The sequence below is a fragment of the Balaenoptera borealis genome (assembly GCF_965194805.1).
Source record: "Balaenoptera borealis genome assembly, chromosome: 11".
Taxonomy (NCBI): Eukaryota; Metazoa; Chordata; class Mammalia; order Artiodactyla; family Balaenopteridae; genus Balaenoptera; species Balaenoptera borealis.
In genome coordinates, this window is record NC_138868.1 from 35,898,026 (window position 1) to 35,920,064 (window position 22,039).

A 22,039-nucleotide genomic window follows, 5' to 3' on the forward strand; every position below is an offset into this window, starting at 1 on the left:
TACTATGTTGAGATTAGGTGTTGTCAGATTCTGGATACTTTTCACAGGTCAAGCCAGGAGGACTTCCAGATAGAATGGATATGGAGTATGAGAGAGTAGGCAAAGGAGAAACAGGATGTTTTGGTCTAAGCAACTTTAAACAGAGGGTCATCACTATCTTAAATGGGGGAAACTGCAGGAAAAACAGGTATAAGAAAAGTGGGGACTCAGAGAAGTTCAGTTTTGGATATGTTAACTAATTTATGTTAAAAAATTACAGTGGTATATACAAGACATGTGAGGGCGCAAAGGAGAAATACTTGTTTCTGAGTCAGAAAAAGCAAACTTAAGCTGGGTAGTTGTCTTAATGAAAGTCCTAAACAAAACTCACTCTTAGTTTTGGATTCCATCAAATACCCTCTTCTTTTTATTACCCCACCTCCTAGCCAATCTGACTTCCACATTTCATTGAAGGTCTTTTACTTAAAGCCATCCTATATATTTTCTTTCTCTGAAATCCTACAGAGCCACCCTTCGCTTTGCACTTAGACACACAATCCAGCACTCGAATCTTCCTTGCTAGTACGCGTTTGTTTTCTTAGACACTTCTCTAGTGGTTTCTTGTACCTTCACTACCTTCCCACCTAAGACTCTTTGAGAACAGAAGCATGTGTCCAGCATCTTTTCTACTTTCTTGGGGTCCCCTTGCAGTCTTCTGGTCACTGGTTTTGCTCTACACCAGTCTTCTAGCATGTGTCACAAATGAAAAGAGAGTCAAGTCAGACACAACTTTCTCAGATTCTCTCACCTGATTTCATGCCTCTCCCTCCCAGGCCTCAGCTGTTTCTTGGCTGCCTTTGTGCCTCAGTAGTGGGGCTGCACGCTAGCCATTCGGTCAGTCACCCAAAGCCCAGCAGCTGCAAACCGGAGTCTCCACTTGGTCCTGCTGTACCGCAGTGTGTGGCTCTGGCTGCCACTCACCGTCTAGCTGGATGTTGCAACCCTGAAATGCAGAGCAAATAACTCCCTGAAAGGAGGATTTTGACCCGTGGGAGCCAGGAGATGGGAGGAACCCTGGAAGAGACATTCTCTAGTTCTCCCTCCCTCTAATGGACTGTTTCCAAGTTTCTCAGCACAACGCTCCAGAAGTCATTCCAAGTAAACCTGATATATGTACTGGCCAAGAGACCAGCTAATTTTCTTAGAACACTAAAATATAACATATCTCAATTCGTTACAGGTTCCGAGGAAGTCTTCCATTAAAAGACCTATTTAACTTCATACAACCCAGAATTTTCCAAACATACAGGACCACTGGACTGTGCAAAGCATTCTTTGTCACACAACATCAAATATCATTCTGGAGCACGCACTTTGGGAAAATGTGCTTTAAATTAGCCTAAAGAGTCACAGTCTAGACGTGTGAGAGGAGCAGCCGGCAACCTCCACTGCACACCCAGGTCCTTAACTTTCACGCGCCTTCTTCCAGCCTGCCCAACAGCAGCTCTGCAGGAGAACGAGAGGCAGATAACAGAAGCACGGGCCAGGCTCAGCCACTGCTGGTCATGAGTCTTGCAGCAGTCTCCACTGAAGCAAAGTGCCGCGAGGCAGCATTGCCTGGGAGAACAAGGATGAATATTTAGACCGATTCAAATGCTTCTGACAGATAGTTGCTATGTTTATGGGCATCATTCAAGGAGTAGTTGTAAAGTTTCTGGGAAAGGACTAGGATTCTGTCTGTTTATTGGCAGAGTTCTGTTCTTTTACTACAACCACTATGAACAGGGGGATGAGGAAGGGTGTGGGTTCATGGGAGCTCCAAAAGAAGGGTTAATGGCACCTTTGACCTTTCTCTGTATAACATCAGGTGTGGATCGTTTGTCACATTGCTGCCTACCCTGGTTGACACCCTAAGGTTCGCACCTGCTATACAGAAACATGAAAACAGGGGAGCTTTGGCCACAAACAACATAGGAAACCTGTTTGCAATGGACCATGGATTAGCCTAGTGACCATCAGTATTTTCCACAAGGGTCATGACTTGTAGAAGAACCATTCATCTTTGCAAAAGCATTTCCGAGTTATTTCATCACAACCACTTTTTCTTCCCCTTATGGGATTCGATCACTAAACTTTTGGTTGCTGGTATTTAACTTTCTGTACCTCTGGATTTGGATAAAACATCAAATTTTCTTCCTCAGTTCCTCAACAAGCCAGGAATGGCTTCTGAGGACATTATAAGTCTTCTGACCACAGCATAATAAAATGTGCATGATTTGTAGTGCAGTAGAGAGAATATTATAACAGGTTCCACCATAGAACGTTTTCAGTTACTTAAATAAAGCATTAATTGAGAAAAACAGAAACATGCTTAAGATTCTGCTCACCAGAAACTCAAATCTGAGGCTGTCATCCTGTACACTTAGCCTGTCTCTTAACATTGTTAGAACAGTAATAGCAGCAGTGGTGATAACATCTGCTGAGACCTCACTCTGTGCTAGGTACCACCTTAAAAGCTATACAAGCATGTTCCTATTTATTTTCTAAAGCAGTAACAATCAACATATATTTGGTGCTTGCTTACTGACACTTTCCCATATACTATACATAGGAAACTCATTTAATTTCCACAATGTTCTTGTGAGATGCTATAATTATCCCTATTTTGCAAATTAGGAAGCTAAGCCACAGAGAGGTTAATGTCATACTAGGATGTTGCAGAACGAGGATATAAACCCACATGGGGTGACCCAGAGCCTATGTCCTTACCCACTGTGTCAAAGAGGCTCTTAGGTAGCTGTGAGTGGCTTTATACAACATACAAAACATTTAATGTTCAGCAATTCAGACAATCTGTGAGGTTGAGCAACAGTGTTTTACTCCTCATTTTATATAGGAGGAACCAAGACTCAGTATGATTAAATGAATAGCCCCAAATTGCCTAAGTAGCAAGTGATTAAAGCCAGACTCAAATTCTGGTCTTCTTGTGGAAATTCCATTCACTTCCTGGCATGCCACCCTGCCTCTTTTTTCTTCTTTGTCTTTTTCCTAATCTCCCATGTTCCTAAATTCTTCTCAGACAGAGGTTCAGTGTTACCATGGACCCAATAGTTTGAGCCCTTTTCCAGGATCACAGAAATTCTTTAATGCATAGTCAAAAAAGATGATTGGAAACCTGCCTCAACTGGGGGAAAAAATCTTGAGAGTAGAGATCACATCTAATACATCCTAGGATGAAATAGGAAAATCTAGTGTCAGTAGCAGTTAGGACTCCAGGATACCATACTACCAAATACTGGAATGTGACAAGGAAATATACTGTAGAAATTTCAAAAAGAGAAGGTCCTTGTGAACAGAGATGACCAAGGGTAAATTCATATGGGTGACATAGAATGGTACGGAAAGCTCATACTGGATAATAAGAAGAGGTGGAAAGGAGAAGCATTCCATCTGAGAGTTGTATTTTCCAGGTTGCCAGGCTGAGATGTCATGTCCATGTATCATCCTAAAATTCTATTAGGCCATTTACTATGATTCAAATTACCCTCAAACTCCCTGGTACTCAAGAGCTGGGGGAGGTCTGAATGTAGCTCTAAATATGGCAACTGCAGATGAAACAGAACAACATTTTTTGACAGGTAAAGGCTGCTGATCTGGGTCATGGACCATAGCCCTCCTGACAGTACAATAATTAGCCGCTGAGTGTTTTACTTAAATAGGCCCTTTCCCTTTGTGCGTTAAGCATTATTTCAAATTCTATTATTGGTGTCTGTTTGCATTTGGTGCAGTTGTTTCATTATTAATGTAAAGGAGCAATTCAGAATTTCATGATTAATTTTAATGTGGATCTTCCTTCTGTAAATAATTGATGAGAGAGATGATTAGAGCAGTACCAAAGCAGGAGCTGATATTCTTTCTGTGAACTCTTATCTTCTCAGTTGCTCTCGTTTTCAAATCCCCCCTGAGAACCTTCATTTGGTTGCAGATGCTTTGTATTCCCTGACTTCTTGTCACTTAGTTCTTTGGTTATAAGGCTACAAATCCTGTGATAGCTTCATAAAGAAAATAAAATACTATTTTCCCATTTTTCTCCAACTATTTATAGGAAGAAAGCCTGAGGCAGCAGAAACAAAGTTATTTCTATCCTCCTGGGGTGCTGAGACCAGTGGCAAATGAGTTAAGAGAAATCCAAGAAAGGAAAACAGTTTACATCTATATAGCTCATTACACAGTACTTTTAAAAATTAAAAACCAGGGTGCCAGGGCTCGTATCTCAGTAAATCGTAAGATATCTCTTCCACTCTTCCTCTCTTGCTGGGCCATCCTCCCTTCTTTGTTGAATTTCTAATAACTGGCATGTGTTCTTTGCTAGAATGTCTGGTATAGGCTCCAGGCATTGCTGTGAGAAGAAAAAGAGATGGCCAACCTCTCAGTGCTGCTGGGCACAACATTCTTCAAATGCATATTTTAATTTTTCTGACAGAAGATTGAAGTGAGTTAGAAGTCAGGAACTATACTCCTTAGGAGCCAGTGATAGGAATGCCCTGAGAGGTATATACAACTTCAATATCCTCATCTGGGCTTCCCAGTACAGGTGTTTGTCTCATTTGACTTTGGATCTGGTCTTGAACCCCTTGGGGATTCCTGGTTCTCATTCTTGGGTATCAGCCCTACTTGGGTATCTATCACTCCTTGTCCAACTTACAAGGAAGCAGGAATAAGAGAAAAAAATAGATTTATGGGAGTGATACATTGAAACTGGTGTTGAACGGGGCAGGGGGCGGGGCGAAATGAGCTATGGAGCAGGGGCGGGACCTCATCTGTCTCTGGCTTTGTATTGGTTTGCAACAATTCATTCTCCCTCCCACTTCTACCCTCCTCTCTTCATTGTTTGTGAGGAGTCCAGCTCCACAGGGAAATCCTACAAGTGATTCTTCAGGCCTGACCACAGACAATTACAAGGCTTTGTCTGGTGGGCCTCAAGGGGGAAGCTGCCTTCCCCACACCAGATTTGGTGCAGAGCCAGTGCACTGCAGTTTTCTGGGAGGAGCTGCAGTCAAGGACTCAGCCCCCCAACCCCCCAGACCAGCTGTGCTCATAGGAATAGAATGTCTGCATTCCTAACTCAGACCCTCCATTAATGGCACTCTTTATTGGGTGTCTTGGTGGAGGTATCTCCACCAACACCTCCTTATCAGGGGCCTTGATTGAGGTACTTTTCTCCCCTCTGACTCAGTACTTTTCCACTTCTAGCCCTTTATTGTGTCCTCCTGCTCCCCTGCGTTCCTAAAAGGGCAGAGGCCTTTGATTTGGTGCTCCTTGGCAGTGAGATAATCTCCCATCCGCACTGCACATCATCTGACCCTCACCTAGTGCCTTTCTCTGGGGAAAAATGGAATACTGAGGAGCCAGTGCCTTTTTCTTTGTCTCTTACCTGCGTTGTCACACTGAGGGAACAAAGGCTTGATTATTACTTTCAGCTGGCTTGGCTTATTGCCCTAAGTCACCACCTTCATACCTTGACATACCGGCACAGTAAGCAGGGTGGTCAGTTGAGCACCATGCCGTCTGGAAGAGCAAAAACCCAGACCCTTCCTCAGAGCACTTCCCCAGTGCTAGCAGGCTGTTTACAAACACTCTGCAGTTCACAGGGGGACCACTGGTCCTTCTCTTTAGCCCCAGACACGCTGGCTGAGCTCACCCGGTGGATCAAATAAGAAATCCAGCAAAGAGGCTCCAAGAAAACTAGGCAGCAGTTCCCTAACACACTGCTTATGGTCCTCTGATAAGGAGACCAGAGACCATTGGAGGCCCAGCTGAGTGGTGTGCAATAGCTATTGTTAACTTTTAGCAGGTCCCTGGCACTGGTGATGCCCGGTAGCACAGGAAGTTGTCGAGGCTCATGCCGTTGGTGAAGGAGAATGCGGTGCTCTAGGATTGCTTCACTCAGAGGCCCTAAGAGACCTTAGAAATTTGATTAGTCTAAATCATCTCATGCCTCCATGATAAAGGTGGTAGTCCTGTTATGTTTAGTGAGGGAGTGCGGCGTCTTGTGGGCGGTGTTGCTGCAGAATCCCTCCTTCGGGGGCCTTGAGAGTGGCCGCCACCAAGATGGCACAGCTTCAGCAGCAGTGGCAGTGGTGACCAGGGCAGCACAGTCTCCACTTGGTCTAGCAGGGGGACAGGCCCATGCTGGCCTCACTCAGGCTCCAATATGCCACGGAGAGGAAGCTCCTTGTAATCACCTCAAAGACTATCAGCAGAGAGAGGGCAGCGTAACAGCGGTAACCGGGTTTTCCCAACCCAAAGCTGCGCAGCACCAGTTGTAGGTAGGGAATATGTGCCATCCAACCATAGGCTTTTGAGTGTCAACAACCCTTGCCCACCCCCCTCCGTGGAAGCTGGGGCTCCACCCAAACTGTCCCACCCTGTACCACCTCCAGGAGTCCCAGCTGGGGAACAGCTGCCTGGCTGCCTGCCCCGAGCCTGCTGGCCCACCCAGTTCTCCACTCCTGCCTCCGCCAGGTAATGTATGGCCAGAAACCAGGCCATTGGCGCCCAGTGGGCAGCTACGCTGGGGTCTTTACATGAAGGGCCTCTGTGACTGATGCAAATACTATTCCGTCTGCCTCGCCCAGTGAGCCTGGAGGTGAGTCAGACAGCTCTGCCAACCTTTACTTAGGCCTCTCAGCCTTCACAAATAAACAAGACTAGGAGTTAGGTTGAGGACTCTCTGTCTCCTGGTGGGACCAGAGGCACTATGCCAAGGTCAGAGTTCAATGGAGGGGTGGGAGAGAACTGACCTTCTTGGGCCTTGGGCACACTGGTGCATAGGTGACTATAAACCCTGCATCCTCTGGCACCAGGATGAGGGGGGAAAAGGTCATGCTCTCCAGTGTTAGAACTGAGGCCACCACCACTGGGACACTTCCCCAGGGCCAGCTATGGGTAGTGGGTTCCTTCAAGGCCCTACAGTCTCCATTGTTATGGCTCCCACTACTGAATACTTTTTGCTGTAGATATATTATCTATGTGCATTTTTGCTTGCCTTCATTCCTAAGGCCTGATGGAAAAATGCTGCAGTTAGGGTCATTTTAGCGGAGCATGTAGAAACCCTTGGTCCTACCTGACTCTGCTCTGTGGCTAATGGACTGGTCATTTGGTTGGGCTACTAACACATCTTGGCATATAAAACCAGCCCCACTGTGGGGATGAGACATTTGGATAAAAATCAGCTCTGCCCCTTACAGAGCTGTTACCCGTGTGGATGCTTATCAGAAAAGCCCCTACACTGACCCGAGCAAACTGCTTGGGTCAGCTAAACCTGGAGACCTAATTCTGTCTGCCCCAGAGCAAGCAGATGTGCAGCCAATTGCCTCCTGGATCCATGAGAGTATGGCCCAGGGAAATTTAGACATCGTCCTAAGACCGGGCTTACATGCATGGGCTACCACTGTCATCAGAAGATGCCAAGACAGCATGGAAAGCTGTCCTATCTGCCAGCCCCTGGCCTAGGCTAAAAATTCTGTCTCAGGGACAGATTCTTTGAGCCAACAGACCAATACCCTCAATGTTCAACATGTTTGAGTCTAAGATGAGGTAGCCTAGGCTTCTCACTTGGGCTGTCCCTAAAGTATCAAGGTGTGGAGTTGAGGGTCCAGCTTGAGGCCAAAGTCCTATGTGTGATCCTCAGGCCTGACCACAGACAATATAAGGCTTTGCCTAGCATGCCTCATGGGAGGAAACTCCCACCCTGCACAGGCTTGGGGCACAGCCATGCGTTGCAGCTTTCTGGAGGGAGTTGTGGTCAAGGACTCAGACCCAGGCCAGCTGTGCTCATGTGCATGGCTGCATTCCTAGCCCAGGCACCTCCACTCAGAGGCCTCCTTATAAGAAGCTATGGCTGAGGCACATTTCTCCACTTGGACTCAGTACTTTTCCACTCCTAGCCCTTCCCCTTCTCTCTTCTCCCAACGCCCTAATTCATGAAAAGGCGGGGGCCTTGTCAGATGCTCTTCATCAGTAAGACATATCCCTCCCACACCTTCCCCAACCCAGCTGTGCTGCATGTCATTGGACCCTCCCTGGAGCAGTGCTATTCTATGGGGGAAAATGGAATAATGAGTAGTCAGCGCCTTTTTCCTTTTGCCTCTTGCCTGCACTGTTGCTATAATAGTGGCTTGTTACTTTCAGTTTGGCTTGCTGTCCTAATTTACCATCTTCATGTCTGAATACCCAACAATTTGTTCCTGGTTTACAGTCCCCATCACTCAAGATATGATCATAATTTATTTGAAGACATGAATATAAATAATAGTTTTTTGAATCAATGTGCTTTTACTGAGCAACTCTTATGTTCCAGAGGCTGAAAAATACTGAGAATTTGTCAGTGACAAATTAGACATTACCAGTACAAACAGGGAAAGAGTCAAGTGTAACCCGAAATGAATTTAATACCTTAGAGCAAGGGAAATACAGGGACTCTGTGATGGGATACATAAATGGACTTGGGAGATAAAAACGCTTCCAAGATAAGGTAATATTTGATTATAATGCCATGGGGAGAAGGTGGGGTATGAAAAATGTTCTGGGCAGATAGAAAATTGAGTGGGAAAATGAGACATTAAAGAGACTATGACATTTTATAAAACTAAAATATATGTTTTATGTAATTGTATTTTTTAAATTAATTTATTTATTTTTGGCTGTGTTGCGTCTTCATTGCTGCACAGTTGTGGCGAGCAGGGGCTACTCTTCTTTGCAGTGCGTGGGCTTCTCATTGCGGTTGCTTCTCTTGTTGCAGAGCACAGGCTCTAGGCACGCAGGCTTCAGTAGTTGTGGCACACGGGCTCAGTAGTTGTGGCTTGTGGGCTCTAGAGCACAGGCTCAGTAGTTGTGGCGCACAGGCTTAGTTGCTCCGTGGCATGTGGGATCTTCCCGGGCCAGTTTTGCAAATTCAGTAGTATCTACTCAAAAGGGAGGCCAAATAGTTGAGCGCAATGGCCTTCAAATATTTTGGCCATGACCTATCCTAATAAAAGTACCTTACATCATGATCCAGTACACACACACCTCATAATACTAGTAGTAGCAATTGTAGATAAAATTTTTTAATGGTAATGAGTACTTACTATGTGCCAGACATCATGCTAAGTGCCTTATATACATTAATGCCTTGAATTTTCTCAATAACCTTATGAGGTGTTCACTATTATTAACTCTAACTTACAGATAAGAAAACCGAGGTGTGGAGAAGTAAAGTAAGTTACACAGGTCTTACAGTTGGCAAAGGGCAGATCCAGGATTGAAACTCAAGTAATCTGGCTCCAGAGTCTGTGTTCTCAGCCATAACATGCTGTTGCTACACACATACACACACACACACACACACACACACGCGCACACATGTGCATGCGCACTCATGCGCACACGCACACACACACACACATTTTATAGAACATTACTTACATTACTATGTGTGATACGCTTGTGTATTTATTTTGTATTTTGTATTTTTTAATGCAAGTTGAGACTCACTCAGAGCCCCAGTACAATGCATAGAAGTGGACAGTGCCCCCTGGAATTGCACAAGGCAGTGCCGTGCCCCTCACACTAATGGATTGGCATCCAAAGTTTGTAAAACTTTGGCCCAGTATTTAAGAGCTTTGGCTTCAGAATCCAATATAGAGCTCACATATACTATCAATTTGACTATGTCTTAACTCTGTTACCTTAAGAAAGTCACTGTTAAGCTGCAACTTTTATGAGTGTTTGTCCCATAGGTTTATTAAGAGAATTAAATGAAGTAATGCAGTTTAAAAACCTAGCAGAAAACCTCACCTATATTCATTCTTGAAATGGAGTGGATGTGATTTTGTATACCATTTTTGGCATGGTCTTGTTTTGATTAAATCCAATAGGGAATTCTGAGATTAGATCAGGCTAAAGATCGAAGGGGCTACCTCAGGATTTGCACCAACAGGTTTGAAGCAGAGATTGTAGCCACATGGCGAAGCTGTCTTACTGGGAATTCAAGCATTAGATGAGGTTGGATTTGAACCAGAGACCCTGAAAGAACCAACAAGTCAGTGATGTACCACAACTAGCTCAATATCCACCAGCATCCCCAGCCATTAGCGAGACTCCATGCAAACCCTGTAGTATCTTGAGGTGTTTGCCCCACTGATAGTTGGATATTTCCACTGGCAGACGAATGAACTTGACTCCTGAAACAATGCTAAGAGATTGCTAGTGTGTGCTATTCTTAGACCTGACTTTGTGATCTAAGTGCAAACTCAGCCACCATTTAATTAATGAGCTTGGGCAAGTCTCTTAGCAAATCTCAGACTCACTTTTCTCATATGTGAAATAAGATTTGTCTAAACTTCACAGGGCTTTTGTAGGAATTTACAGATAATAATTATTACAGAAAAGGAAACTGAGATGGTGAAAGGTTAATCAGATTTCCAAGAACAAAGAGCTAATAAGACCACAGTTCTTTATTTTGGAAATATTTATTGAAACTTGTAATGTGTCAGGCACCGTGTTTTTAAGGGATTTAGCATAATGCTTCAAAACAGTACTTACTTAATAAGATTTCTTCTCTTTCCCTTCTTGGCCATAACCCTCTCAGCTGCAGCAAGGATGTGAGGTCTTTAGGCATCCTTTGGTTCAAAGGACTGTGTGGTGGGTGATAAATCAAATGGCAGATTTCTCAACTTCATGCTTTGGCCTACATTTATATCAGAAAGCGCCTGAGGTCTTCACTTGGAGAAGCCTTTCCTTGCATCTTCGTTCTTTTTAGTGAAAATGCATGGGGGATTGTGGTTCAATGTGAATTTTATATAAAATAATCCTGCAATATTTTCCTAAAGTAACTGTCAGAATTGTGATTTTGAGGGGATGGCAACATCTCATAACCTAAGAAGGCACTCGAGGTTATCTTTTCCCTTTTTAAAAACTGTATATCTCTAAACATAGAGTGATGGAGCTGTTGAAAATTAAACCTTTCCCAGAATTTTATGCAAAAGAATGTTCACCACATCAGCATTTATAGAGCAAAACACTGAACATAAGTTTTATGTTCAACAATAAGGGATTAATTAAATATGGGATGTGTTATTATGTTCCTGGTACATTCAAAATGATCAGTAAATATTTATTGAATAAATATGTAAATACTTAAAAGACAGAAAACTTACTCCTTACATCTGAATTTTTAAAGAAAAACACAGAATTATCTAAAATTGGAATTTATTATATATGTATATATATTATATAATGTATATATAATATAGTGTTTGGGCATGTATAGGTCTAGATGGTAAGATTAGGGGTGGTAGGATTACTATTATATCTGTCTTTGGCTGCTTCAGATTTTCTACAATGAATTTTTATATATTTGATACAAACAAAATTGCAGTTTTAAAAAAAGCACACTTAGAAAAAACCCACAAGCTCACCAAAAGTCTTGCCAGTTTGGTTGGCCTATATAGTATTTTAGAAAGCATTAAAGATGGGTATTCACCTTATAAATCATATTTATGGACTTTTTTTAAGGCATAGCGTATGGCAATCTTAGATCCACTTTTCCACGTTCCATATCACTCTTCACCAGCCTTAAACCAACCCTCCTTTGCCTTGTCTGGCTCCTATAGGTCATGACCCCTATTGGCCCTTGTAAGTACTCTGAGATCTAAGAAACCTGAAATTCTGCTACTCAAATCTGCAGTATTCACTTATAGGCATGCAAAAGGAACTTATGACTCTAGCTTACATAAATCTTGTTCAGCTGAGATAATCAAACACTTAGTGAATATCTCCTATGAGGTAGGAAGTAAACTAGAGGATGTTGCTGCAGCAGCAATACATGCGGACCTCTGCCTTTGAGAGACTTAAGAACTAATGAAAGAAATATAAAGGTGTACAAAGAGAATTTCAATTTAACTTGATAGGTGAATGTAATCAGAATACACAGGATGCTACGCTATGCAAACACAGCAGAAGCCCCGGGTAAGAATTCAAAATAGGCTTCCTGGAGAACATGCTGGAGTTGAATCTTGAATAATCATGAATAACCAAGTGAAAACAAGTGAAGAAACATTTTGCAACAAAGAGGCATTCACAATATATTATTGGACATATACAGTCATCCCAAGACAGGGGTGTAGTTCAGGAAAAAACAAAGTAAACTTTGTGAGAATCTGGACCCATTAATGTTTTATTCCAATTGGACATGAAGTATCAGGATCAGCAACAGAAGCTCAAGAGGAAAAGAAGTGCAGACAACTACAAAGTGCCCAGATGGGCTATGTGGGAAGGAGGATGGGGTACTAAAACCTAGTAGCTTAAAACAACAAGTATTTGTTATTTTTACACATTTTCTGAGGGTCAGGAATCTGAGAGCAGTTCAGCTGGGTGCTTCTGGCTGAGGGTCTCCCATGAGGTTGCAGTTTTGATATTGGCTGGGGCTGCAGTCATCTGAAGGTTCTCCGAGGAGGATCTCATGTCCTGCTCACTCACAGAGCCATTGGCAGGTTTAGTTCCTTGCTACCTGTTGGCCTGAATCTTCAGTTCCTCAGCATGTGGGAAGTTTCCATATAGGCTGTCTGAGCGTTCTCACAATATGACAGCTGGCTTCTCCCAGAGTGAGTGATCCAAGAGAGAGAGAGCACACATGCCCCAAATGAAAGCCACAGTCTTTATAACCCAATCTCAGAAGTGATATGCCATAATTTCCACCGTGTCTTATCAGTCACACAGACCAACTTTGGTACAATGCAAAAGGGGACACAGAGACTAAATAGTAGGACTCGGAAAATATGGGGGACTGTTTTGGAGGCTGGCTACCACAGTGAGTTTTCTAGACCTGTTCAGTGCAGTGTTGGGGACTAAAGCCTAACTAGGTTACAATGAATAGAGAATGAGAGATGAAGAAATAGAGACAAATAATATGGATATGTCTCTCATTATGTTCTACAGAAGAAGGGAGCAGAATAATGGGACACTAGCTGAAGGAAGACATGGAATCAAAAGAGATTCATTTTGTTTTCGTCTTTCTTTAGCATCCTCATTGTGACTGATCCAGCAAAGCAGGTTTTGGAGGTTTGAAGTTAGAGGGATGAAATACATGTTTCAAGGGTACTGAATTAGTTGTCAGCAGAGGTGTCTTCTAGTTCTTGGTCTGCACTAGCTAACTGACCTTAGGCAAATTACTTGACTTCTTGGAACTCAGTTAAATAATTGATAAAATGTAAATGATAATGTACCTACTTCAAATGCCCTTCTATGGCTCAATTGCTATTATGCGTGTGAAAGTGCTTTATGGACAGGAAAGAGCTCCCCCAATGTGAGGGAAACCAGCAGCTCTTCATCCATGCATTTTGACCAGTACTCATTTCCCTAAGAGAAATTTGGCTTTGTCCACAGGCGCTCCCTCTGCACAGAAGAGCTGTGTTTTGATCATCCGGTTTTAAATGAAAACAGCTGGAGCACATGGCTCTTTGTTCATCTTGCCATATAACTAGATACGCTCCCAGTACGTTTTGAAGAGTAAAATATCAGACCCACCATGACTCAATTACCAAAATGTGGCTAAAAAGTACTACTTATGGGCACTGACCAAAGGCTTTGCAGTTCATTTATTCTTCTCAGTGGTTTCTGGAAACATAGTAGACTCATTTGAGAAACTTTGAAAAAACACCTTTTTGTGGGATTCACCTGCAGAGGTTCTAATTTAATTTATCTGGGATGGCACATGTTCATCAGCATTTTTAAAAATCACCTCACGTTTCTAACGTGCAGTCAGGGCAAGAACTACTGGTCTAAATTATATATTATCTACCTCTTTTTTGAGCTGGATCCTTAGACTCTCATTCTTTTGCTGCATCGTATCACTCAACCTCAAACTCTGTCTGGTAAATTACAAGTGGTTTAAAGTGTTTATAATTGGAACGATGGCTGCCAGCCTACACTGAGAGGCATTATGTGAAACAATACTTTGAAATGTATTCTATATTTAGAATAAAGACTTCACTCATTATGTTACAGGGTACCCTTTCTTTAAAAAATATGGGAGAAAATGTGTTATTTTATACCAGGTAGTACTCTTTTCTGAAATGACTGGTTTATTTTCCATCTTTTGGCCACTCTGAACCACATAAACAGTAATGTTTCTCTGTGCCCACTGATGGCTAGAAAGGTTGAACACAATTGTGTTCTCTACCTAATGAAAGGTAAGAAGAAAACTATTGCTGTATTAAACTCAGTTTTGATCCTACCTTAATTTTCTGCCCTCCATTTTCTTCTGCCTCAATTGTCTTCTCTATTTAAAGTTCCTACATCTAACATGTATGTTATTTTAACTATCTTAAATCCTTTTGAGAACAAAATGGGCTTTGTTCAAACCAACTGATCAACAAACTAAAAATAATCTAAATAGAGGGTTCTATTGTTTGCGTTATAAGGTAAAATATCTGATTCGACACTGCTTTTCATATAAATAAGAGGATCTATCCTCCAATTTCAGAAGTTTGGAAAGTTGAAGTGTTTCTAAATTCTTATCTCTATTCACTTTGAAAACACAAGTACACTGGCTTTGCAGAACAAAGAGAAAACATGCGACTCAAAAATTACCTACTAGAGATCATCAAACTCTTCCTTACCCTTGTCTTTCTTTCCTCTGCCTTTCCCATGAAAGTTTTTCTTTTGCTAATGTGTCTTACATGTTCAATAGGACAGAATATTGTAAGCAAGAAATAAGCCTAATAGAGATATAAATCTCTTCTGTTTTATAACTACTTAATATATCTGCTGTCTTTCCCCCCCACACCCCCCAGGGGAGTTTTTTCTCAGAAGTGAATTTTAAAATCTAATCCTAATCCAATTCAATCAGAGTATATGGAAGGAAGACATTGGGTTAAATCTATTCCATATTAATATGAAGATATAACTGGCCCATCATCAGATTACCAAGCAAAGTAGCCAATGTGGAGACCATTGGGGTGTTTTTAGATAATTTAATTATAAAGCATAGCAAGTATGTATGTGTATGGTGGTGAGGAGTGCCTGTTGGAGGGTTAAGTGAGCATTTTCAATATCTTTATCAGTATTTTAATAATGCCCTTGAAATGACCTACACTCCTAATGTAAAGAAAATGACATTGTAATCCAGGAAGTTATGTAACATATTTCTGAGGTATGCTGACTTGAACCTAGGAGCTGTGGGAAGAGCAAATCACAGCCTTATGTCCTAGAAATCTTCCAGAATTAAGAAAAAAAAATCTCTCCCTGAACGTCATTCTGGCTTTTTGGCAGAACAGAAGGCTGCCTGGCTGAGCATTTGGGCTTTGTGAATGAACAGGGAATCTCTTACCATGTATCATCTAACTAGTACCTACCAAGAAATCCATGCTTTCCTTTTCTAGTTGCTAACCTTTCCTTGTTTCTCTCTGTTTTTGTTGCTCCCAGCTTTCCCCAGCTGTGTCAATTGCAGAATTCCAGGTGCTTTCTACCACCGTGATGTCTGGTGTGTGATGAACACCTAGAAGGGCTGCCAGGGATTTCTGGGGAATATTGGGTCTTCCAGAGGGTGTCAGGAGCTGCCAGAACCAAAGAGATACTCTAAATTAAAATTTCATCCTCTCTCTTGTTAATACTAATCCAGTATTGGACAAATTTCTGTTCATATTCATATTAAAAGAGCATCCACAAATTCATCTACTTTTTTAATACATATCTGTCCTGTTATGAAAGGGGTAGTTAACTCCAAGTGTTTTTTGCTAACAATTCACCATTTTAAAGAGCACTTTCAACTTTGCCTATCCAAATACCTAACTTTTCCATACTTTTTAATGTGTTATTTATTACTTCTGACTCTTCAACTTACTTTTGAGATTGTACAATTATTATAGAATTCTAACCAACACTAACTCTACATACTTACATGTTCAGCAAGCACTCCTAATGGGCACAATTCTGTTTTGGGAGAATGCCCAGAGCAAATATCGGTAGACATGTTAAGTTGATAAACAGCTGATAGGCATTGTTGATTTCGTGGTGCTATTTATTGATCCCCTGCCCCCACAGAAGGATGTTTCTATTTACAAAAATGGAAATACATAAAGTAAAGGAACAATTATCTGAAACTAAGTAGCTGTTTCAATTAATTAAACAATGATTAACGATTGTATGTTCTTGTCTGCATTACTTATCTGTAATCCATTTGAAAGACGATGATATTTTTCTCATTTAATTTGAGTGATGTTCAAGTATAAAGGTGCTGGCCATCTTTTCCAGATAGACACGGCAGTTGTCTGGTCAGGGAAGGACTTTCCAATAAGGTGACCTTAGAGCTACATCCTGAATAATGAGAAGAAGCCAGCCATACAAAGATCAGGCAGAGAGCATTACAGCTGGAGGGAACCACTATGGCAAAGGCCCTTAGGTGAGGTAAAGCTTCCTCCCCTTAGAGTAAGAAGGAAGATTAAAGATTTGTAAGGAAGGGGGAAACAGGTAGGAGACAATGTTGGAAAGGGACCGGATACAGTGGAGAAGTAAAAGCCATGGGATGAAGTTTGGATTTTATTCTAAGAGCCAAGGAAAGCAATAGGCAGGTAAAATTTTATACTGAAGAAACCCCCAAAATAAACTCTATCATTTAGGTTCCCATCAGGAGGCAGAACTATTCAGTAGGCATATCATTACCACTTAGTGCAGGTGACAGTTTAATGAATTGTGATGCCATTGCATGCCATGCACTACTAGCGTCCCATTTCCTGTTGGCAAGGTGCTTAACTCTGAATTCAAACTCAAGGACACTTCTGAACCAATTCACAACCTTGTTTTGGGTGGTCTGTGGTTTTTTGGTACCAATTTCTATAACTGTGAGGGGGGATAGAAATCACATAGCAGTTTTAATGGAAAGAATTTACTTAAGGGATGGTTAACTAGAATTCAGCTAACTAGGTGACTGAAAGGGTAAAAACAAAAAGAGAGAGAATTCTAAGATAATAACTGCAGGAAACAGCTACTCTGATTGGACTGTGCAACAAAGGCAAGAGGTAGGACTTACTAGAGCCTGAAGGAGGGGTTACTTGGAACTGAAACTCAGAACTATTGCTTGGCATGTGCTGGTAGCTCTGGATACCAGGAGGGGTCCTGTGAGGCTGGGATCCAGACCTCTGAGGATGGAAGACCAGATAGCTGCTATCGATACCATTGACAGTGCTCGATGAGGCTATTTCTGTGAATGTTGGAAAGACTGAAACCCAGATTCAGCTGCTCCTGTGGAAGCAACTGCTACCTCAAGGGTGAAGAAGCATTGATGGGGTGACGATCACAAGAACGGGAAACAGAAAGGAAGGAGCAAGTTTATCCTTGTTCTTGCAAAAAGGTAGTTTGTACACTCAAAGTCCCACCATCATAAAGCAGAGCATAGAGGTGCTGAAAGATGGAAACTCATTGACTGCCCCAGGAATGTAATGCAGGACAAATCAGTGCAGCAGGTGAGAGCTATTCAGTAGTCCTCCACTCTCTAAACTGAGCACCTAGACATCTCACCTCAAACTAATTAACTACTCTCCTTTTGAAGCCTCCCAAAGAGGCTTCAGAATTCCAGACTAATTAACCCATACAGTTCATGTGACTCTCGAAGGCAAATGTGCTTATGCTTAGCTTTCTCCCAGTGCTATGGAACCCAGACGAAGAAGGCCTGGGTGATAGCAGGCCTCAGAATGGACCCTTGGATGGAAAAACGACCTTTCTCCCTCTCACAGCTCTCGTTCTCCCTGATCGTCAGCTTATTAGATTAGAGCTGTTGCACTGACTGCTAATCAGAAAACACTTGATTTAGTCTCAGGTGGTCTTCTTAGGTAATCAGCTCAGGTACCTAACACCTGACTCCTCTTTATATTCCGAGAAGATTTGATAATCCACTTCACCTTTCAGGAGGCCTGGGGGGCTTCTGGGAATTTCAGTTATAACCAAAGCTAATTTTCATGCTTATAGGTGCATATTTAATGGTCGGCACAGCCTGCTCTGTCTTTGGTCTACATTCAATATCATCACATGTGGATGTAGCTACAGAGTCCTTGCTGTTCGGAGCTTTTATCTTGAGGAGTCCAGAGACTCAGGTACAAAAGTGTCCTTAAGAAACTTCTCAGAGGTTCCTGGGGTGTTATTGAGCACAAGCCATTTACCAGTTCAAAAAGCTGGTCTCTCCATGTACAGCTCTCTAGAAGGAAAGCAGGAAAACAAGGAAGCAAAGAGATATTCAACCCTTACTCTTTATCAGAATATATTAAAAAAAAAAAAAAAGAAACTCTCAAGTGGGCAATGTTTTCTGAAAGAAAAGTATAAATAAGAATATACCTAAAATTATCCAGAAAAGAATACTGGATCCAGGAATTCAAGTCTAATTAGCCAAAAAAATCCATACACTTTCCATCACATCATGCCACTTACTACCCTACACAGTGTAGTGAGTATTGGGAGCACAAGTTGTTAAGAGACATCATACATACTGGATACTTGTCTGGGTGTTATTTCAGATCTTTAGGGGAAAAACAGCCCAGGTAAAAATGCTTGATTGTCTGTGATGAGGCAATATCCCATGCATTTCCCTTTTCTTATTTTTTTAACCATACCAAAGATTGTAGTATAAATGACTTTCTTCTGTGAGTTCTCTAAAGCTGAGATGTTGCTAAATTCTTAACTTGGAGGAGGCAAGATTGCATTCCAAATGCTGGCATGAGCTGCGGCTGGAGAAACACTGGACTGGCAATGAGTGTTACTTGCAAGGATGCACTAGTTTTAGTTGATTTTTCGTGCTGCTCACAGGTAAAGTCCATATTCAGTTTGCAAGCCTTGTCTCAGCTCTGCACTGATAAGGGAGCCTGTGATTTTATCTAACAGGGTAAGCAAAAGGTCATCACGCCACAGATTAGAAACACAGCTTTCTTAAAGGAATGGTAAACTCAGAGATAACCACGCTGAAATCTCCTTCTGCACACGTGCTGGGGTATAACGTGGAGACAGCAGTGTGCGCTCAGAGAATTTGCAGAGATAGCCCAGCTCAAAGCTTTCATCAGGATGGGGGTGGGGTTAGACTGAGTGGGGGTAGCCTAGGTGGGCATAACAACAAAAGGAAACCACCAAAAGTTAGGTGATCCGGTGATAATAAGGCTTCATGTTGGTTTGTAGATTATATTTTGCACACATTTTCCTTGTGTCTTATTCAAAACCCCCCTGGATAATAGAGATTATTAGAGTTAGAGGCTTAATTCTAGAAAAGAAGGGCCCAAACTGCTCTCAAAGGTAGTGTGAGATGGTGGGATAACTGGAAGAGAACAGGCCCAGGAAACACAGTCTCAACAAAAATCATGTATATATAAAAATATGCATATATATGAAAAAATATATATATATGTGTGTATATATATGTGTATTTGTATTATCTTCACAAAAATCCCAGAAGTAGTCAGAGAAGAAAGTATTATCCTCATTTAGAGATTTAAAAAACTGAAATTCACGGGTTATGACTAGAGCAGAGATTAAACAGCAAAGCTAAACTTTTGTCCAGAAACCCTGGATCATGCTTTTTCCTTTATTAAGCTTCCTGAAGGTAAAGACCATTCATCATCATCAGCGACATCATTACACCAATAGCCACAAGGTACCAAGAGCTCACAGGCAAAGTATTATTAAATACACTTTCTATACAGCCTCATTTAATCTTCACTACAACCATACATAAGGTTGCTTGGTTACAAAGGTACATAAACCCCTCAATAAAAATGGGTTGAATGTGATAGTGTGGAGCTGGAACCAGAAAGCCCTTGAAGTAAACAACCTTATCCATGAAGATAGCCGTAGAATGATGCTAAGAAACAGAGTTTGGCATCAGGTGCACCTGAGTTTGGGTCACAGCTCAGGCATTTACTAAGTGTATAAAAACCTGGGCAAATTGTTTCACCAGCTTGATCTTTCTTTTCCTTATCTGTAAATTGGGAAATTATATTGTGTTACTTTGTTTTGTATATACTCGGCTAAAGGTAAGATCTGTATTTCCTAAGATCCTCTTCACAGTATGGTTCCTGGTTAGAGCTGGTCAGAAGAGGAACTTACTTGGGATTAGGTAGGTGAAGTGAAGCAGAAGTCATTCCTTTCAGAAGATCATCATGGTCCGACATGGTGATGGGTGCGTGTGGAAGTGCCTGGCAGTGTCAGTGTGCCCTCTCAATCCTGCATTCCCCAGCTAACTCATTTTACTAGTTGCTGGCTTTGATGAGCAAGAGTGGTAGCAGGCCTACAACCAAGTGCCTGGCTGTGGACTTACAAAAGCAAGAGCTACACAGAGGCAACAGTTTCCCAGAGAGCAACACCTATGCAGCTCTACTTCAGTGGCCAGATGTGCTTGGCTTCTTACATTTATCTGAAGCTCTGACTTTTCCGCCTGTACCAGTGCTTCAGGCTGACTAGTTAGCAGTGGTTTCTCTAACCCTTTCTGATCCCCTCCTAACCCTCTCTTCCAGACTTTCACTTTCGCACCTCCTCCCATATTTGTGTGAGGTCTAATTCATATAACAAATGCCTATTCCTCAATATTTACAAGGACTCTGTTTTCCTTGGTCTTGACTAACTGAAATATCTCTACGTTTGTAATCTTGTAATGATTGAATAAGCTTACGTATAACAAAACTTGGCATAAAGTAATGGCACAATAGATGTTACCTGCGATTATTACCATCTATGTGTTGTATGAACATCAGCTCATAGTGTTTCTCTTCCTCTTTGTGCTTCTGCTGTATTACTTTCACTCTGTCAGTGGTTTTCTTTGTAATTTCACCTTGCACATGGTCTTTTGTGGATGCCTTCAGCAAAATCTACTTCAGGAAAAATTCAGCTCCAGCAAACAAATGGTGTTTTTGTCCCTGAGTGTAGCAGTTGAAATTCTTAAGAGAGCCATTTGATTGCTCATGTGATTAGACCCAGTCAACAAAATCATGGATTACCTGCTTGTGTTGGTCCTCTAAACTAGCATAAAGGTAGGCAGATCCTGGTATTTGGACATAATCCACTTAGATACAAAGTCTAGTATACAAGAGCCATTCAATTTTCTTAGAGAGCAGGCAAGTAACATAAAGTAACTATGCTCCAGGAGAGTCTATGCAAAACAATGGGAAAAGAGAAGCTAAATTGAAGATGTGGCTTGCTGAGAAAATTGTACTTAGCTAGACTATCTTGTAGAGCTGATAAGCTCGTATTTTCTCATATTTCTTATTAAGGTAAAATTTGTATGCAGTGAAATGTACAGATCTTCAGGGTATAGCTTGGTGAACTTTGACAATTGCACACATCAATGTTCAGCAGTATGCTAGAACCAGATTACAAGGACTGATCATTAAATATATAAAAATTCTTCAAGTCAGCTATTCAACCATTCGTAGGAGTATTAATACCAAAAGAAAAATCTACAAATGCTACAAATTGGGGGATTTTTTGCTGCTGAGAGTCAGGTTGTCAACACATTCCTGTAAAATCTAGATCTTATCAAGGTATCAAATAATACCTTCATTCATGGCAGAAAGATCCTCTTGCTCCTCCCCTCTCTATTCCAACCCTCCAGTTTCTTTCTTTTTTTTGGGGGGTGGGGGAGGGTAGAGAACCAATATAAAGAATCTATTGATTATTACATGTGATAATGGGAAATATTAGGGAATGGGAAAATGGGAAAATTTTAGTACTGGCTTTTTTTAAAAAATAAATTTATTTATTTATTTATTTTTATTTTTGGCTGTGTTGGGTCTTCGTTGCTGTCCGCGGGCTTTCTCTAGCTGCGGCGAGCAGAGGATACTCTTCATTGTGGTGCGCAGGCTTCTCATTGCAGTGGCTTCTCTTGTTGCAGAGCACAGGCTCTAGGCGCATGGGCTTCAGTAGTTGTGGCACATGGGCTCAATTGTTGTGGCTCACGGGCTCTAGAGTACAGGCTCAGGAGTTGTGGTGCACGGGCTTAGTTGTTACATGGCATGTGGGATCTTCCCAGATCAGGGCTCGAACCCAT